Source organism: Canis lupus, chromosome 8 (assembly GCF_048164855.1).
Source record: "Canis lupus baileyi chromosome 8, mCanLup2.hap1, whole genome shotgun sequence".
Lineage (NCBI taxonomy): Eukaryota > Metazoa > Chordata > Mammalia > Carnivora > Canidae > Canis > Canis lupus.
This window is the reverse complement of record NC_132845.1, coordinates 66,028,105-66,045,567: the sequence shown is the minus strand read 5'-3', so window position 1 is coordinate 66,045,567 and position 17,463 is coordinate 66,028,105. Positions and strand designations below refer to the sequence as shown.

The following is a 17,463-nucleotide window of genomic DNA, read 5'->3' as shown; positions in this document are numbered from 1 at the left end:
AAAATAAAAAATAAAACTCTATAAAAAAAAAAAAAAACCTACAGCTGACAGAACACTTAGTTTTGAAAGACTGGTGTTTTTCCCCTTAGATTGGGAACAAAGCCAGGATCCCACTCTCACCACTGTCACTCAACATAGCACTGGAAGTTCTAGCCCACACAATAAAGCAAGAAAAGATATTAAAGGCCGACAGATGACAAAGGAAAAAACTTAAAGTGTTTCTGTTTATAGACAACAGGATTATCTACATAGAAAATCCCAAGGAATCTATAAAAATATCTCCTAGAACTTCTTTTTTTTTTTTTTTTTTTTTTTTTTTTTATTTATGATAGGCACACAGTGAGAGAGAGAGAGAGGCAGAGACACAGGCAGAGGGAGAAGCAGGCTCCATGCACCGGGAGCCCGACGTGGGATTCGATCCCGGGTCTCCAGGATCACGCCCTGGGCCAAAGGCAGGCGCTAAACCGCTGCGCCACCCAGGGATCCCATCTCCTAGAACTTCTAAGTGAATTCAGTAAAGTAACTGAATCGACATAAAAATCAACTGTATTTCTATATGCTAGCAATGAACACATGAAGATCCCTCACTACACTGTCCCCAATGAACCCCTGCACCTCTAACTGCTCCCCGGAGGATGCCAACTGCACAGTGGTTACCTGGGGGCAGGCTAGTGTTGCCTGGGGAGGGGCACAAGGGAGCTGTGGAAGTTTTAACCTTACAAATTCCTACAGAAGGCAGTAGTGCTTAAAAGAGGAGAAAGAGTGGAGTGTAGGTAGTCTGGCTTTGAATCCGTGTTTCTATGTATCAGGCTTGTGTGTTTGGAATTTTGGATCATGGCTGCCATTTGGAGTTTCTGTTTGTGTACTGAGGTGAACAGCGTGCCCCCCATCCCCAAAGTCATGTCCATCTGGAATCACAGAATGTGACCAAATTTGGAAGTAGGGTCTTTGCAGATGCAATTCGTTAAGATGAGATCATACTGGAGTAGGTGGGCCCTCAATCCAGGGACCAGAGTCCTTATAAGACAGAGTGAGGGCACACACAGAGGAAAGATGACTCTGGGCCACGGAGGCAGAGACAGGGTGGTGCAGCTAACAGCTAAGGAAAGCCAAAGGCTGCTTGCTGGGAGCCACTGAAAGCTAGGAGAGAGGCACCCTTTGGCTCTGCAGACACCTTGATCTCTCCAACTTTTGGCTCCAGACCTGCAAGAGAATAGATTTCTGTTGTTTTGAAGCCACCCTGTTCCGTGATCATTTGTGACTGCCGCCCCAGGAAACTCATACCGTCCGCATCTGGTGGTCTCGGTCAATTGAGGAGGTGGAGTCTTCCCTGGATGCCCAGAGAAGGGCAGTCTCCTCCACCCTCAGGCGGTCCCGGTGGCTTCCTCCCAAGGAGAACGAATTCCAGATTCTGTTTGGGAACTGAAGAACTATCTTCTACCCAAGGAAATAGGGACACGCCCTCAAGCATGCGGCATTTGTCTGTGTGTGAAAGACGGGCTGGAAAACCAGTGCACAGAAATCACATTCTTGTCCGGCTGCAGAATGCACTGCCCGGGGCGCCTTCTCCTCTGGCGCCGGCTTGCTCAGCAGAAAGCTGCAGGGCAGCTGGCTGAGAGCTTAGTCACAGCCTTCCAAACCCTCCTCCCTTGCTTCCAAGTTCAAAGAGGAGAAGAAACAAGAAGCAAGCCCTCCCACCCACCCATCCCCTCCCCCCACCGCAGGACCTTCGCAGGGAGACACCCTGTCGCAGCAGGTGAGTCAGGGCGAGTGTCCTCAAGACTTAAAAGGCTTTCAAGTCTCTTGGCTTCTCCCCAGTGGAGGCAGAGACTTCTCCAGAAGTCTCCCTCATTCTTCACTTTTCTGCATCCTTTTCTCTAGCACCTCCATCAACTGCATCAACATCTTCATCACTGAATAAGTGAAACAATATGATAGGAACTACTATTTTTTTTAAATTTTTAAAAGATTTTATTTATTTAACACAGAGAGAGAGAACATAAGCAGGGGGAGGACCAGAGGGAGAGGGAGAAGCAGGCTCCCTGCCAAGCAGGGTTCTTGCCGTGAGGCTTGATCCCTGGACCCTAGGATCATGACATGAGTTGAGGCAGACACTTTACCCACTGAGCTATGCAGGTGCCCCATGGGGCTACTATTAAGTACCTGCTGTGTGCAATCTCAGTACCAAGTGTCCTCCTACCTACCCTGGAGTCCTCCCAGCTGCCTGACCAGGTAGACACTTTCAGCCCTCCTTAGAGACAAGGGAGCTGAGTCTTACAGACACAAATTAATTTGTTTGAGGCTACGTAAGGAAAGGATAGAGGGGCCAGAAATGGTCCTGCCTCTGCTGCCCCTGTTCTATCAAGACACTGTTGGGCCTGGGGAATACAAAAGAAAAGGGAACACATTCTGGTTATTCCTGGACTGTCATTCACATAGCCAGTCCCCAGCCTGTTGCCCACATGCAGCCTGATGTCCTCACCTACATCCCCACCCCCCACTCCAAGACTCCTTCTTTTCCTGTCTTCTGTCATTTCTTTGTTCAGCTCCTACCACGTGGCACAGGTGTCAACTGAGCACCTGAATTCACACCAAGGATTGAGTTTTTTTCTTTCTTTTTTTAAGATTTTATTTATTTATTCATGAGAGACACACAGAGAGGCAGATACATAGGCAGAGGGAGAAGCAGGCTCCATGCAGGGAGCCCAATGCGGGACTCGATCCCAGAACTCTGGGATCACAACTTGAGCCGAAGGCAGATGCTCAACTGCTGAGCCACCCAGGTGACCCAAGGATTGAATTTCCTGATTCTGGTCCAAGGGTTTGGGTTGGGAGTGGCTGTTTCATGGGTACAGGATTCCTTTTGAGGTGGGGGGATGCAGGTACTTTGGCACTAGACACCACCCTGGGAATGTGCCAAATGCCACTAAACTGTTTACTTTAAAATGATGAATTTTGTGTGATGTGAATTTCACCTCAATAAATTGAAAAGGGTTGGCAGGGGGGTGCACTTGGGTGACTCCATTGGTTAAATGTCCAACTCTTGATTTTGGCTCAGGTCATGGTCTCAGGGTGGTAAGACGGAGCCCTGTGTCAGGCTCCATGCTCAGCAGGGAGCTTGCTTGAGAGTCTCTCTCCCTCTCCCTTTGTCCCTCTCCACCTTGATCTCTCTCTCAAATAAAATAAACATATCTTTTAAAAAATTAAAAATGTCTGGGAAGTGCCCAACAAAGGAATTCTATAGCAGATTATTTTTAATACTGTCCCAGCTTAAAAGCGCATCATCCTTGCTGGAAGCATGCTCTCATCAGATGTATGCAGGCAGCAGGAAACAAGTTCTTGAGACCCTTGTGGGTGTCAGCAGGTCATTAGATGAGCCATACTGGGACAGGGTTTCACTTACACTGTCCTCCATCCCATTTCAGCATCCTCATGCTTACACATCCTGCTAATACTAAAAATGAGGCAAGACAGGATATCCAGAGATTGAAGGTGAAGCTTGCCGAGAGGTGACTCAGTGAAATGGATTCTCAGTGCATCTGGCCCTCAGAAGTTATGACTGCTCCTTGCAGCACTTCTAGAAAACCAATGGCAGACAGAACTGCCCGCCCACGTCCTGGAGCACCCGCCCCAGGGAGCATGATGCGACAGCTTCCTAATTGCTGGGCGGCCTCTGAATGCTGTGACCCTCTGAGACATGTCACCTGGCAGGTTCTCCAAGAGGTGGTTTGTCCCACAAGCTACAGGAGGCCAGAGCAGGACCAGCCTGGCCACAGGTGAGGATGAGCAAGCTGTGAGCCTTCTTTTTTTTTTTCTTCAAGGAACCAGTTCCTGGTTTCATCTGTTCTATCGTGGGTTTGTTTGTTTATTTTTTCAGTCTCTATTTCATTTATTTCTGTCTAATCTTTATTAGTTCCTTTCTTCTATTGGCTTTGGGCTTTGTTCTTCCCTTTATAACTCATTTAGATATAAGTTTAGGTTGTTTATTTGACATTTTTCTTGTTTTTTGAGGTAAGTCTGTATTTGCTATACTCTTCTCTCTTAAAACAGCTTTTGCTGCATTCCAAAGATTTTAGACTGTTGTGTTTTGATTTTCATTAGTCTCTATGTATTTTTTTATTTCCTCTTTAATTTCTTGGCTGACCCAGCTGCAAGCGTTCTTGACAAGGAGAAAAAGAAACTGAGAGCAAAAAGCTGCTGAACATTCCCAGCAGAGGTGCCCAGATAAATTATCGAACACACATGTTCACAGCAGCACGATAACAACCAGAGGTGGAAACATCCCTTGTGACCATCAATGAATGAGTGGCAGATCCATACCACAAAATATTATTCAGTCATAAAAAGCAACAAACACCATAGCGCTGACACCTGCTATGACAAAAATGACCCCAAAAATCATTGTGATCTGTGAAAGAAGCCAAATACAAAAGATCCCATATTGCATGATTCCAGTTAGATGAACTATCTAGAATAAGTAAATTCATAGAAACAGAAAGCAAATTGGTGGTTGCCAGGGATTGGGGAGAGGGGCTTCAGGGAACAGGGCATGACTCCTTAATGGGTATGAGGTTTCCCCTTGGGGTGATAAAAATGTTCTGGAACTAGTTAGAGGTGATGGTTGTACTAACATTGCAAATGTACTAAATGCTACTGAACTATATACTTCAAAATGGTTAATTAAAAAAAAAATATATATATATATTTGAAGATTATTTATTTTAAAGAAAGAGAGCAAGCACATGAGCAGAGGGAGGGGCAAAGGGAGGAGAGAGAATCCATAAGCAGACTCCTCATCGAGTGGGGAGCCCCATGCAGGGCTTGATCCCAGGACCCTGAGATCATGACGTAAGCCAAAATCAAGAGTTGGCTCCTTAACCAACTGAGCCACCCGTGTGTGTGTGTGTGTGTGTGTGTGTGTGTGTGTGTGTGTGTAGTGTGTGTGTGGTAAAATATATATAACATGATAATGACTATCAGACATTCACATTGCTGTGCAACCATCACTCCCATCCCTCTCCAGAACCCCAACATAGACCAAAACAGAAACTGTCCCCCTCCCCAAAAAAAAGAAACTCTGTCCCCATCAAACACTCACTCCCCCTCCCCTTTCTCCAGCTCCTGGCAATCACCATTCTACTTTCTGTCTCTGTGAATTTGATGACTCTAGGTACTTCGTGTAAGAGGAATCACATAGCACTTTCCCTTTTGTGACAAAATGGTTAATTTTATATTATGTGAATTTCATCTCAATTAAAAGAAAGAAAGGAAGGGAGGACGGAAAGGTGGGAGGAAGGAAGGAGGAAGAATCCATCCTAGCCACCTCTTTACCTTGACCATTTTAGCCAAAGACAGAATCTGAGTCAGGGTGACCATAGCCCCTTCTGAATGCACCCTGCACCCTCCACTGTCATCCCCTAGGAATGAGACCAAACTGGCAGGACATCAAAATCAACTGTGAAAAAAAAAAAATCAACTGTGGGCTGGGGGTGGGGGTGGGGAGTGATGGGCACCTCTTCAGGGGCCAAGAGGTGCTGGTGGGAGGAAATGCTGTCCTGGGCCTCAGACGCTGGCTTTGGGCACAAATCTCACATTCAAGTGCCTGAGAAAAGTGGCTCGCTGTGGTTTCCTCCCTAAGTGTTAGAAAGCGGACAGCTCATTCCTGCTAATGGAAAGGTGAGTATCCGCTTCCTGGATTTTGTGAATGGGGTAAAACCCCAGGAGAGAAAGCTCCCACACAGCATCACTAATTGCACCCCATCCATTTGTTTTCTGAGTGTAACTTCAGGTTAATTATTTATGACGGGGCTCCAAATGAAGTGTTAGTAAAAGACTGGCTTCTTCCTCTAATTGCCAGTTTTCTGAGAAGCAGCTCAGCCTGGAGGGATTTTGTGATTAGGATGAGAGGAAATCTAAGAAAGTGAAGTGCACATTGGCCTGGCCCAAAAGAACAGCCAGAGTACCAAGAATGAAAAGGAAAAGTGCATTATTAATAACCAGAATATGGAGGGACGCCTGGGTGCCTCAGTGGTTGAGCATCTGCCTGTGACTCAGGGCTTGATCCTGGAGTCCCAGGATCGAGTCCGGCATTGGGCTTCCTGCACGGAGGCTGCTTCTCCCTCTGCCTATGTCTCTGCCTCTCTGTGTGTCTCATGAATAAATAACTAAAATCTTTATTTTAATTTTTTAAAATTTATTTATGATAGTCACACACACACACACACACACACACACACACACACAGAGGCAGAGACATAGGCAGAGGGAGAAGCAGGCTCCATGCACCAGGAGCCCGATGTGGGATTCGATCCCGGGTCTCCAGGATCGCGCGCTGGGCCAAAGGCAGGCGCCAAACCGCTGCGCCACCCAGGGATCCCTAAAATCTTTAATAAAAAAGAACATAATAACCAGAATATGGAAAGGGAGAGAAGACAGAGGAAAGGTGGTTTCCCTGAGAGTCCTTCCAACGCCTGGCCCTCCCCTGAATCTCCCACAACCAGAAGCCAAGGGGAGCTACCCACTGAGCCATCCACCAGATGTCAATGGTTGCTCATTGGGCCTGAAGATGCAACAGCCTGAGTCTTCCTTCTGGTGGGAAATCCTAGAGTCAGGGAATGGTTCTAAAATAGCAGGGGCTTCCGGTGGCCCAGCGGTTTGGCGCCACCTTCAGCCCAGGGTATGATCCTAGAGACCTGGGATCAAGTCCCACGTCGGGTTCCCTGCATGGAGCCTGCTTCTCTCCCTCTGTCTCTGCCTGTCTCTGCCTCTCTCTCTCTGTCTGTCATGAATAAATAAATACAATCTTAAAAAAAAAATAGCAGGGGCTTGCCCATGAAATCAAATAGAACCCTAGAGGTGCCTGGGTGGCTCAGTCAGTTAGGCATCTGCCTTCAGCTCAGGTCATGATTCTGGGGTCCTGGGATCAAGCCCCACATTCTCCCTCTCCCTCTGCCCTTCCACCTGCTTGTGCACACACTTTCTGTGTCAAATAAATAAATAAAATATTTTAAAAAGCAAACAAACAAAAAACCAAATAGAACTCTGTCTCTCCCAAAGATGGCACGTATGACATGTTCTATTTAACTTCTAGCCATGCACTAGCTTCCTACTTAGGCAACAAATACCCAGCCCTGGGATCATTTACACTCTACAAGATGAAGATGGAAGAAAAAATACATGGAAAAGAAAAGGGAACCAGCTTTCAAACAGTCCTGCTCTGCTATTTACAGATTTCGTAGGGGAAGAAATCACAATCATATTCACTAAAACACAATTTAAATTTTACCTGTTTATCTATGTATCACCCTGTCCCCAGCCACAGTGACAACTATGAGCTGGCTTCTTTATCAGTTTAACTCCCAAGTATTCTTCCTTGGAGGCAAGAAGTGGCTTATCAGGACACGGTGAGAAGTTCCTAGATGAGGACAGTCTGTAGCTCAGTCACTGGGGATTTTGTTCATTTCTATCCCAGCCTGCAGCTCGGAGCTTCTGTGAATTCTAGGACATTTTACTTCCTCACTCACGCTCCATGCACCTCAGCAAGAATTCTTCATTAAGGCGTAGGATTTAATAACAGACACACTTAATTATAGATGTTGCACTTGCCTGTCCTGGAGGATTTGATAACAAAGTGTCTCCTAGAAAACCCAAGACAAGGAGTAATGAAGGGGCTCAGACAGGCAGGCCAAGGGATGCCACCGGATGTTGAAGACATGGACAGATGATGAAGAAGGGGGGGCTTGTGGGGGGTAACTGAAATTCTCTCAGGGTTATTCACCAAAGAACCTGCCCAACAAGGCCCCTGGTGAGGCTTCCATTGGGGTACACAGGACCAGGTTGGAAAATGTTCCTCTGGCTTTTCCTCTTCTGGGAACATATCACCACATTTCCTTCCCTGGTCAACTCAATACCTTCAAAGTGCAGTTCTGACCTCCCCTTCTCCAGGGAGCCTTCTTGGAAACTCCACCTCTAAAGAAATGGATTTCTGCCCCAGGGAAAGGAGACCAATACCCAACAATGGGATTGTCCACCCCATGGTGCTGTGAGCACTTATCACAGGAAGCATTCAAGCAGAGACAAGAGAAGATGCTCTGAACTGTATTTCTTCCAAAACTCCTTCCAGCTTTTGTGTGAATTTTCAAGCTAACAGGACTCAGAAGGTCATTACCAGAGCATCACAATGGGTGCTCTTCAGCCAACATTCCATTCTGGGAATTATGCAGGGAGATAGCACTGATGGTAATCAAAACTAATCATGGACGAACTACAGTGACCAAGAATCAGAAAGCCCCCCACCCAACTTCAAAATACGGTCTCCATGTGAAGATGTGGGTAACTGGTACCCTCATGCCTGCTGGTGGGAATGCAAAATGGTGCAGCCATCATGGAAAACGATTTGACAGTTCCTCAAAAAACTACATGTAGAATTATCATATGATCCAGCAACTCCATGCCTAGGTATATGGTATGCCCAAAAGAATTGAAAACAGGTATTGAAACAAATACTTGTATACAAATACATGTTCATAATGGCATTATTCATAATTACAAAAAGATGGAAACCACCCAAATGCCTACCAATGAATTAATGGATAAATTATGATATATGTGCAACATACATGTGTTAACTTATTAAATATTGTCATCTATACAAACATATGTAATGTATCATGTGTTATTATATGTGTGTTAATATGTAATAATATATAATAAATTATGTAATGTGATTATATATGTGTTAATATATAATAATATTTAGAATGGAACGTTTCTCAGCCATAAACAGGAATGAAGTACTGGTATATGCTACATGGATGGGCCTTGAAAGTATAATGCTGAGTGAAAGAAGCCAGACACAAAAGGTCACATGCTGTATGATTCCATTTATATGAAACAGCTAAAATAGGCAAACCCCCAGAGACAGGCACAGATTGGTGGTTGACAGATGCTGGAGGAAGGGAGGGATGGGGAGTAGCTTGCCACTAATGAGGACAGGGTTTCCTTTTGGGAGGATGAAGCTCTTTGGGAACTAGAACTTTGAATTGCAAAACTTTAAGTTTTGAGGCATCAAAAAAAAACCCAAAAACCCACAATAACAAGAGTTGACAAGGATGTAGAGAAAAGGGAACCCTCATGCACTATGGGTGGCACAGCCACTATGGAAAACAGTATGGAGGTTCCTCAAAATATTAAAATTATGATCCAGCAATCCCACTTCTGGGTATTTATTCAAAGAAAACAAAAACACTAATTTTTTAAAAGATTTTGTACTTATTTGACAGATGAAAAAGAGGGAGAGGAAGAACAGAGGAAGAGGGACAAGCAGACTCCGTGCTGAGTATGGAGCCTGTTGCAGGGCTCAATCTCATGACCCTGAGATCATGACCTGAGCCAAAATCAAGAATCAGATGCCCAGCCAACTGAGCTACCCAGGTACCCCAAAAACACTAATTTGAAAAGATATATTCAATCCCTGGCTCATTGAATGAATGGATAAAGAAAATCACGTATATACATATAATTATATATAATACACAATGAAGTATTATTCAGCCATAAAAAAAAGAATGAAATCTTGTTATTTGCCACAAAATATATGGACCTTGAGGGCATTCTGCTAAGCAAAGTAAGTTGACAAAGACAAATATGGTATGATCTCACTTATATGTGGAATCTAAAAACAAAGAAAACAAAACAAATGAGCTCATAGATACAGAGAAAGGATTGGTGGTTGTCAGAGGTGGAGCTGGGGAATGGGCGAATGGATGAAAGGGGTACAGACTTGGGGCACCTGGGTGGTTCAGTGGTTGAGCATTTGCCTTCAGCTCAGGTCATGATCCTGGGGTCCTGGGATCAAGTCCCACATTGGGCTCCCCACAGGGAGCCTGCTTTTCCCTCTGCCTATGTCTCTGCCTCTCTCTCTCTGTCTCTCATGAATAAATAAAAATAAAATCTTTAAAAATATATATGTGTACAATATGATCCTAACCATGTAAGAAGGAAAAGTCATATATAGAATATTCCCAAAAAATAAAATAAAATAAAATAATAAAATAAGGGCAGCCCGGGTGGCTCAGCGGTTTAGCGCCGCCTTTTTCAGTCCAGGTCATGATCCAGGAGACCCGGGATCGAGTTCCACGATGGGCTCCCTGCGTGGAGCCTGCTTCTCCCTCTGCCTGTGTCTCTGCCTTTCTCTCTGTGTGTCTCTATGAATAAATAAATTTTAAAATCTTTAAAAATAATAATAATAAAATAAAATATTGCCAACAAAACAGACCAAAATACTCATACCGGTTGCCCTTTGGTAAGAGGTCTGTAGATGACTTTAATTTCGCTGGGTCTATTTTTCTGTATTTTCGATATATTCTATTATATGGTGATGTACTGTAATATCTAGGAAAAAAATATTTTAATTTTTAAGTGCAGCCTAATCAAATTGAGGAAAAATTTGAAGTTTCCACTGTAGCTTTTCTCCATAGTTAGAGCAGGCACACATTAACAAATAAAACACACCAGCCCTCAAATATAGCAGCCTACCCTCTGCATTCTTTTCAGAGATGAGAAATTATTCTACAAAACAATTTTAAAACTCAGCATTTAAGAAAAAATTATTGAAAATAAAGTCCATGTGTATTCATAATATCTTGATTTGTCATTATGCTTTGGCTTAGTTCATTCCTATTCTCTTTTATTCTCATGAACTGAGAAGACGCAGCAATGGTGCAGCTAAAATTTTGCCTTTGCTAATAACTTAGTTTATGAATGTTATAAATATAACCGATTTTTAAGGGAGAAAGCACATTCTTGGCAAAAAAACAAATGTCTCTTAAGATGGGCTTAATTAAAACAAAATACTCTCTAAATAGAATACCTCACCAGAACTCATGAAAATTTTAGAAGTTGAACATGACAAAGTGGGTTTAAAAACATGAGAATATTTAAAGCAAAACATTCTTCTTTGTAAGTGTCCCAAAATATGTCTAAGAGTGCATGAAAAGTCAAGACTACAGAACAAAGACTCTGTGTTTGAAATTTTAATATGCACATTAAAAAGACCAAGAAATATGACCGTAATCTGAGTAAGATTAGACAAAACCAGGAAGGTGATAAAATAACAGAAGGAAGTGCCTTTCAACATAAGAATTTTAGGCTTATACAAGAGACCTTAGCTCTTAAAAAAGTGACAATGGCAAGGAGCCATATTCAAAGCAAAACTTCATGGTTCAAAGACAAAAGACATTTTAAAAAATTATTTCCATTTTCCCACTTTTAAAAGGCCTTTTTATTGCAGTTTACTACGAAATTTTACTATATTTTCCAAAGTAATCTTGGCCACATACTGTGTAAGTCAGGAAGAACCAAGTCTTTCGGATCTGAAGTTCTGAAAACAGTTACAACTGGAGGGAGCACCTAGTGGAGTCTCAACTTCTAAAGGATTGGTTAAAACAACCTCTGAAGAGCAACAGTCTTTAAAATGTATTTGCCGGGGGATCCCTGGGTGGCGCAGCGGTTTAGTGCCTGCCTTTGGCCCAGGGCGCGATCCTGGAGACCTGGATTGAATCCCACGTCGGGCTCCCGGTGCATGGAGCCTGCTTCTCCCTCTGCCTGTGTCTCTGCCTCTCTCTCTCTCTCTGTGTGACTATCATAAATAAATAAAAATTTAAAAAAAAAATGTATTTGCCGGGATGCCTGGGTGGCTCAGAGGTTGAGGGCCTGCCTTGGGCTCAGGGAATGATCCTGCGAACCCAGGATAGAGTCCCACATTGGGCTCCCTGCAGGGGGCCTGCTTCTCCCTCTGCCTGTCTCTGCCTCTGTATCTGTCTCTCATGAATAAATAAATTAAAATCTTAAAAAAAAAAAGAGTTAAAATAAAATAAAATATATCTGTTAACAGGAGCCTGGCTGGCCTTAGTTGGTACAGAGTGCAACTCTTGATCTCAGGTGTGAGTTCAAGCCCCATGTTGGGTGTGGAGCCTACTTTAAAAATAAATAAATAAAACAAAAAATAAGATGGGGGCACCTAGCTGGCTCAGTCAGAAGAACATGCAACTCTTGATCTCAGCGTCCTAAGTTTGAGCCCCATGTTCAGGGTAGAGATTACCAAAAAAAAAAAAAAAAAAAAAGATAAAAAGCAAGCACCCCATTGCTGACACTTAAAGGGTGAAGGGTGAACGATGAACTTTAAGAAAATGTTGGGTTGGCAACATTTATCAATGAGGACCCTGAATTCCTGCGTCTGCTCACCCAGGGCTTCATTCACCTGGTATCCCAGGCCCAAGGCTTCATTCTGGATTATGGACCCATCTAAGAACAGCTGTGTGCTTGAAAAGCATGTAGGACTAAATTATATCTAATTTTCCTTTAGGTGATTAAGTTCCTAACTCAAGAATCTATCATTTTTTTACCTTTGAATCTGGAATTCTCAAGGCCTGAAAGGGTTTTAAGGTAACTCCTCATGGTTGGATAGACTCAGAGTACTTACATGTTTCCCAAGCAGAGAACCTACTTTCTGTTTCCAAAAATATCAAATGTTCTGAGCATTATCAAGTTCTTTATCTTTTTTTTTTCCAGGCAGTGTTGGAGCAGACTGGAATAAAGTAAGGTAAAATACCGCCTTCTTAGTGATTCGTGTTTTCCCTAAATTATGGGTCTTTTAATGTTGTGATTAATCTCCCCAGACTTTCATTATAGATGAGTAGGAGTTATTACTTGGGTAAGGATTGAGTTGAGGTAATTGAGCTGCAGTTGTGTTTTAGAAAAATCGGTGTAGGGGAAGGTTTGGAGGGCCAAGGTGGAAGGCAGAAAGACATGTTTGGAATCTGATGCAGATAAAACATAAAGGCTCAAGCTAAGGTAGAAGAAGTGGAGATGGACAGAGAGAAGAAGCCAGATTCAGGTATATTAAGCAGATAGAATTGGCAGGACAGCATTGGTATCATTGTTCTAGTTACAACAGCTGTGTAACAAAAAGCCCCAAACCTACAGGTATAAAACCACCATTTATTACATTGATGGATTCTGTGGGTGAGGCATGAACAATGAAAATGGCAAGGATGGCTTGACCCTGTGCTGTGAGGTCTGAGGCTTCAAATGGGAAGACTCAAAGGCTGGGAGGGGTGAGGGAACTGGATGGTGGAGGCTACAATCATGTGGAAGTGCCTTCACTCACATATTTGAAAACTGAAACTAGCTTCCAGCTGGAACCTCAGCTGGAGCAGTCAGCCAGAATACCTACACATGGCCTCCCCATGTGGTCTGGGCTTCCCCTACAGCATGTGGGCTTCATGAAGGGTCTCTGGCATGACCATGCAGGGCTCCAAGCACTGATGTTCAGTAAACGAGGCAAAAGCTGCATAGCCTCTTATGACCCATCCTTTAAGTCATGGAGTGTCATTTATATCACATTAGTTATAAGTGAGTCATAAGTCTGCCTGCATCCAAGACCAAGGGGATGATGGCGTTACACTCCATCTCTTGATGGGGTGACAAGATTCTAGAAAAGCATGTGGGATGGAAGATGCCGTCGTGGCCATCTTTGCCAAATGCCATCTGCCACAATCATTGGCCTTTTCCTATGTGCCACGTGCCTGTCATTAGGCTGAGCTCCCCTTCTTCCCTCATTTCCTCCTCATGGTGACCGTGGGAGAGGGGTCATCTTCTGACTTCACAGAAGAGGAAACTAGGGCTTGGTGAGATTGTTTTCTTTTCTTTTCTTTCTTTTCTTTTCTCTCTCTTTTTTTTTTAAGATTTTATTTATTTGACAGAGTGCATACAAGCAGGGAGAGTGACAGGCAGAGAGAGAGAGAGAAGCAGACTCCCCTCTGAGCAGGGAGCCCGACACAGGCCTGGATCCCAGGACCCTGAGATGATGACCTAAGCTGAAGGCAGACGCTTCACTCACTGAGCACCCAGAAGCACCAGAATGTTATTCATCCTTAAAAGCTAAGGAAAAAAAAAAAAAAAGCTAAGGAAATTCTGGCATCTGCTCCCATGTGAAATGAACCTTGAGGACATTATGCTGAGCAAAATAAGCCAGTAGCAAAAAGACAAATACTTTGTGACTACTTCTAGGAGGTCCCTGAAGTTGTCAAACTCCAAAGAGACAGAGAGGGAGTGATGGGGGGTGAGGGAGGGGGAGGGGCGGAGGCTGAGTGTTTGATGGGGACAGACTCTCAGTTTCGTTTATGGGATGAAAAGTTCCGGAGATGGATGGTGGTGCTGGTTGCACAACATTGTAGGTGTGGTGTTGTACCACTGAACCTTATACTTCAAAATGGCTAACTTTTATGTTAGGGATACTTCACCATGGTTTAAAACAAAACCAGCAGAGGCTGTGGGAGGGGGAAATCTTGTGGACAAGATTACTATTTAATGAGAGCAGCCAGGGCCCTCATTCATACTTCTTTTGTTGTCCTTCGATAAGAGGATTTTTAACAGCTCTTCAGAGATGAAATTGTGTTACCACAGGTGGGCAGGGGTGGGGAGATGGTTTGTGAAAAAAAAATTTTTTTTAGGTTCCTTTTTTATCACATTATTTTAAATGTTTAAGTTTGTATCCTTCTGTTGCCCAGAATAAAGAAAGATGAGTATTCTAGATATTCAAGAGCTATGCCTTACGTTGCTGAAACATTTTCTCAAATTTTTCTATTAGAAATCTGTGTAAACTGGGGCACCTGGTTTAGTTCAGCATCCACTCTTGATTTTGGCTCAGGTCTGATCTCAGGGTCATGAAATCGACCCTGTGATAGGCTTCACGCCCAGCATGGACTCTGCTTCAGATTCTTTCCCTCTCCCTTTGACCCTCCCCTCTGTGTCTGCTCTCTCGCTCTCTAAAATAAGTAAATAAATATTTTTTAAAAATATGTGCAAACTGGGAAATCATACCTCTGACCTACCTTGACAAATATGCTATACTTAAATAAAGTACCTAGGGGTGGCTCAGCGATTGAGCATCTGCCTTTGGCTCGATGTTGTGATCCTGGGGCCCTGGGAGTGAGTCCCACATTAGGATCCGCACAGAGAGCCTGCTTCTGCCTATGACTCTGTGTCTCTCATGAATAAAAAAATAAAATATTTTATAATAATAATAATAATAAATAAATAAATAAAGTACCTAATCTTTTTTTTTTTTAAAGGAGGTGACTAGGAGCAAAAAGGAAGGGGTGAAGGAGTGAGTGGTGTGGGCTGGGCTGGGGTGTGGGAGAGGAGATCTCAAAGAAGGGGAGCCCAGGGCAAAGCTCACGGCCAGCCATGTACCTGCTTCTGGAAGGGCACAGAGGCTGGTGGGACTGCCATCAGTGAGCCAGAGGCAGGAGAGGAGGTCCACAAAGAACAGAGCACAGTTGACATAGGGCCGGGGAAGCACTGTTGAGACTTGGACTTTTAGTCTGGTCACAAAGTGAGACAGGAACTTTTGTGCAAAACACTAGATCCATTTCTACAAAACAGCAAAACAAAGGTCCCAAAGCTCTGTTCCCGGGGCTGATTGTAGCTTGACACCTAGAGTTGTTTTTTTTTTTTTGCCCAAAGCTGAATTTACACCAGGAGGGTAGGAGGCTCCTAAGGACAAATCTAGGGAAGAGGCTAAGAAAACTTTCATACATAAAATATAAAGGGCCATTGGTCCACATTATTGATTTTTCAGTCAGAAGCAGGAGCTCATTTAAAATTGGCAGCTGCTTTGGCTTTTAGATTCTGAAAAACCATATGCTTCAGGATGATAAATGCCAAACATAAATGAAACATAAAATACAATGGGAACTTTCCTGCCTTTCAAGTGAATGCTTTCATTGCAGTTCTAAAGTCTTGCGTGTATAAGTGGACAATTATGCAGATGTTTGAAAGCATGAAGTAGGTCTCCACCAGTCAATGTGTAAAAATGTCCATCATACATTGAGAAGTGAAACAAAGGCAAGTTTTATTATTTTTTTAAAAGATTTTATTTATTTATTCATGAGAGACAGAGAGAGAGACAGAGACACAGGCAGAGGGAGAAGCAGGCTCCGTGCAGGGAGCCCGAAGTGGGACTCCAACCCGAGTCTTCAGGATCATGCGCTGGGCCAAAGGTGCTAAACCACTGAGCCATCCAGGCTGCCCCAAAGGCAAGTTTTAAATGGTTCCTATGCCACCCCATTTGGTTAAAATAGAACGTGTTTATGCAAGTATGTCTATAGTGTATGCATAAGAAAAAAGCCTCTTGATGATCAGTTAGTATGGTTAGATCTGTACTAGGATGACCGAGAACTTTCACATTCTGTATTATATATTTCTGAAGTGCTGGAATTTTAGAATCATGAGCACGTATTACCTCTGAAATCAGAAAAAGCAATAAAGATATTTTTTAATGGAATATCCAGGATATGTAAATATCTCTCCAAATTCAACAGTAAAAGAACAATCTACATAATAACAACAAATAAAAAGGGGCACCTGGGAGGCTCAGTCAGTTAAGTGTCAGATTCCTGATCTTGGCTCAGGTCATGATCTCAGGGTTCTGGGACCAAGCCCTGAGTCAGGCTCTATGCTCAGTAGGGAGTCTGCTTGAGGATTCTTTCTCTCCCTCTTCCTCTACCCTTCCCCCTGCTCACTGTCTCTCTCTCAAATAAAAAATAAGTGAATCTTGAAAAACAAACAATATCTAATTTAAAAATGAACAAAAGGCATGCACAGATATTTCACCAAAAAGGATATACAGATAGCAAATAAACACATGAAAAGATGTTTTTTAACCACTTTTTAATTTTTTTTTTAATTTTTATTTATTTATGATAGTCACAGAGAGAGAGAGAGGCAGAGACACAGGCAGAGGGAGAAGCAGGCTCCATGCACCGGGAGCCTGATGTGGGACTCGATCCCGGGTCTCCAGGATCGCGCCCTGGGCCAAAGGCAGGCGCCAAACCGCTGCGCCACCCAGGGATCCCACTTTTTAAAATATTTTATTTTGGGCAGCCCGGGTAGCTCAGCGGTTTAGTGCCGCCCTCAGCCCAGGGCGTGATCCTGGAGACCCAGGATCCAGTCGCACGTCAGGCTCCCTGCATGGAGCCTGCTTTTCCCTCTGCCTGTACCTCTGTCTCTCTCTCCTCTCTGTTTCTCATGACTAAATAAATAGAATCTTAAATTTTTTTTTTTTTTTTTTTTTAAGAGGGGCACCTGGGTGGCTCAGTTGGTTAAGCATCTGCCTTCAGCTCAGGTCATGATCTCAGGGTCCTGGGATCGAGCCCTGCATCAGGCTCCCTGCTCAGTGGGAGACTGCTTCTCTCTCTTTCTCTACCCCTCCCCTCCTACTCCTGCTCTCTCTTGCACTCGATCTCTCTCTCTCTCTCTTTCAAATAAATAAATAAACTATTTTTAAAAATATATTTTGTTTTTAAGTAATCTCTACACCCAACATAGGACTCGAACTTACAACCTAGATATCAAGAATCACATGCTCCACCAACTGAGCCAGCCAGGCACCCCTGAAAA

General features: G+C 43.5%; 1 protein-coding gene and 1 long non-coding RNA gene across 2 annotated transcripts in view; one reads left to right on the top strand and one right to left on the bottom strand.

The window, feature by feature from the left end:
* Nucleotides 1-1,447, bottom strand: part of CYTH3 (cytohesin 3) — a 98,606-nt gene extending 97,159 nt beyond the window's left edge. The window contains exon 1 of the mRNA XM_072836966.1: nt 1,285-1,447. The gene's annotated coding sequence lies outside the window, so the exon portion shown is untranslated. The remainder of the gene's footprint in view (nt 1-1,284) is intronic.
* Nucleotides 1,448-6,906: 5,459 nt separating this feature from the next.
* LOC140638881 (uncharacterized) lies at nt 6,907-12,724 on the top strand. The gene is made up of 3 exons (XR_012035835.1): nt 6,907-8,489; nt 9,282-9,432; nt 12,571-12,724. It is a non-coding gene; the product is annotated as an uncharacterized lncRNA (long non-coding RNA).
* The last annotated feature ends 4,739 nt before the right edge of the window (nt 12,725-17,463 follow it).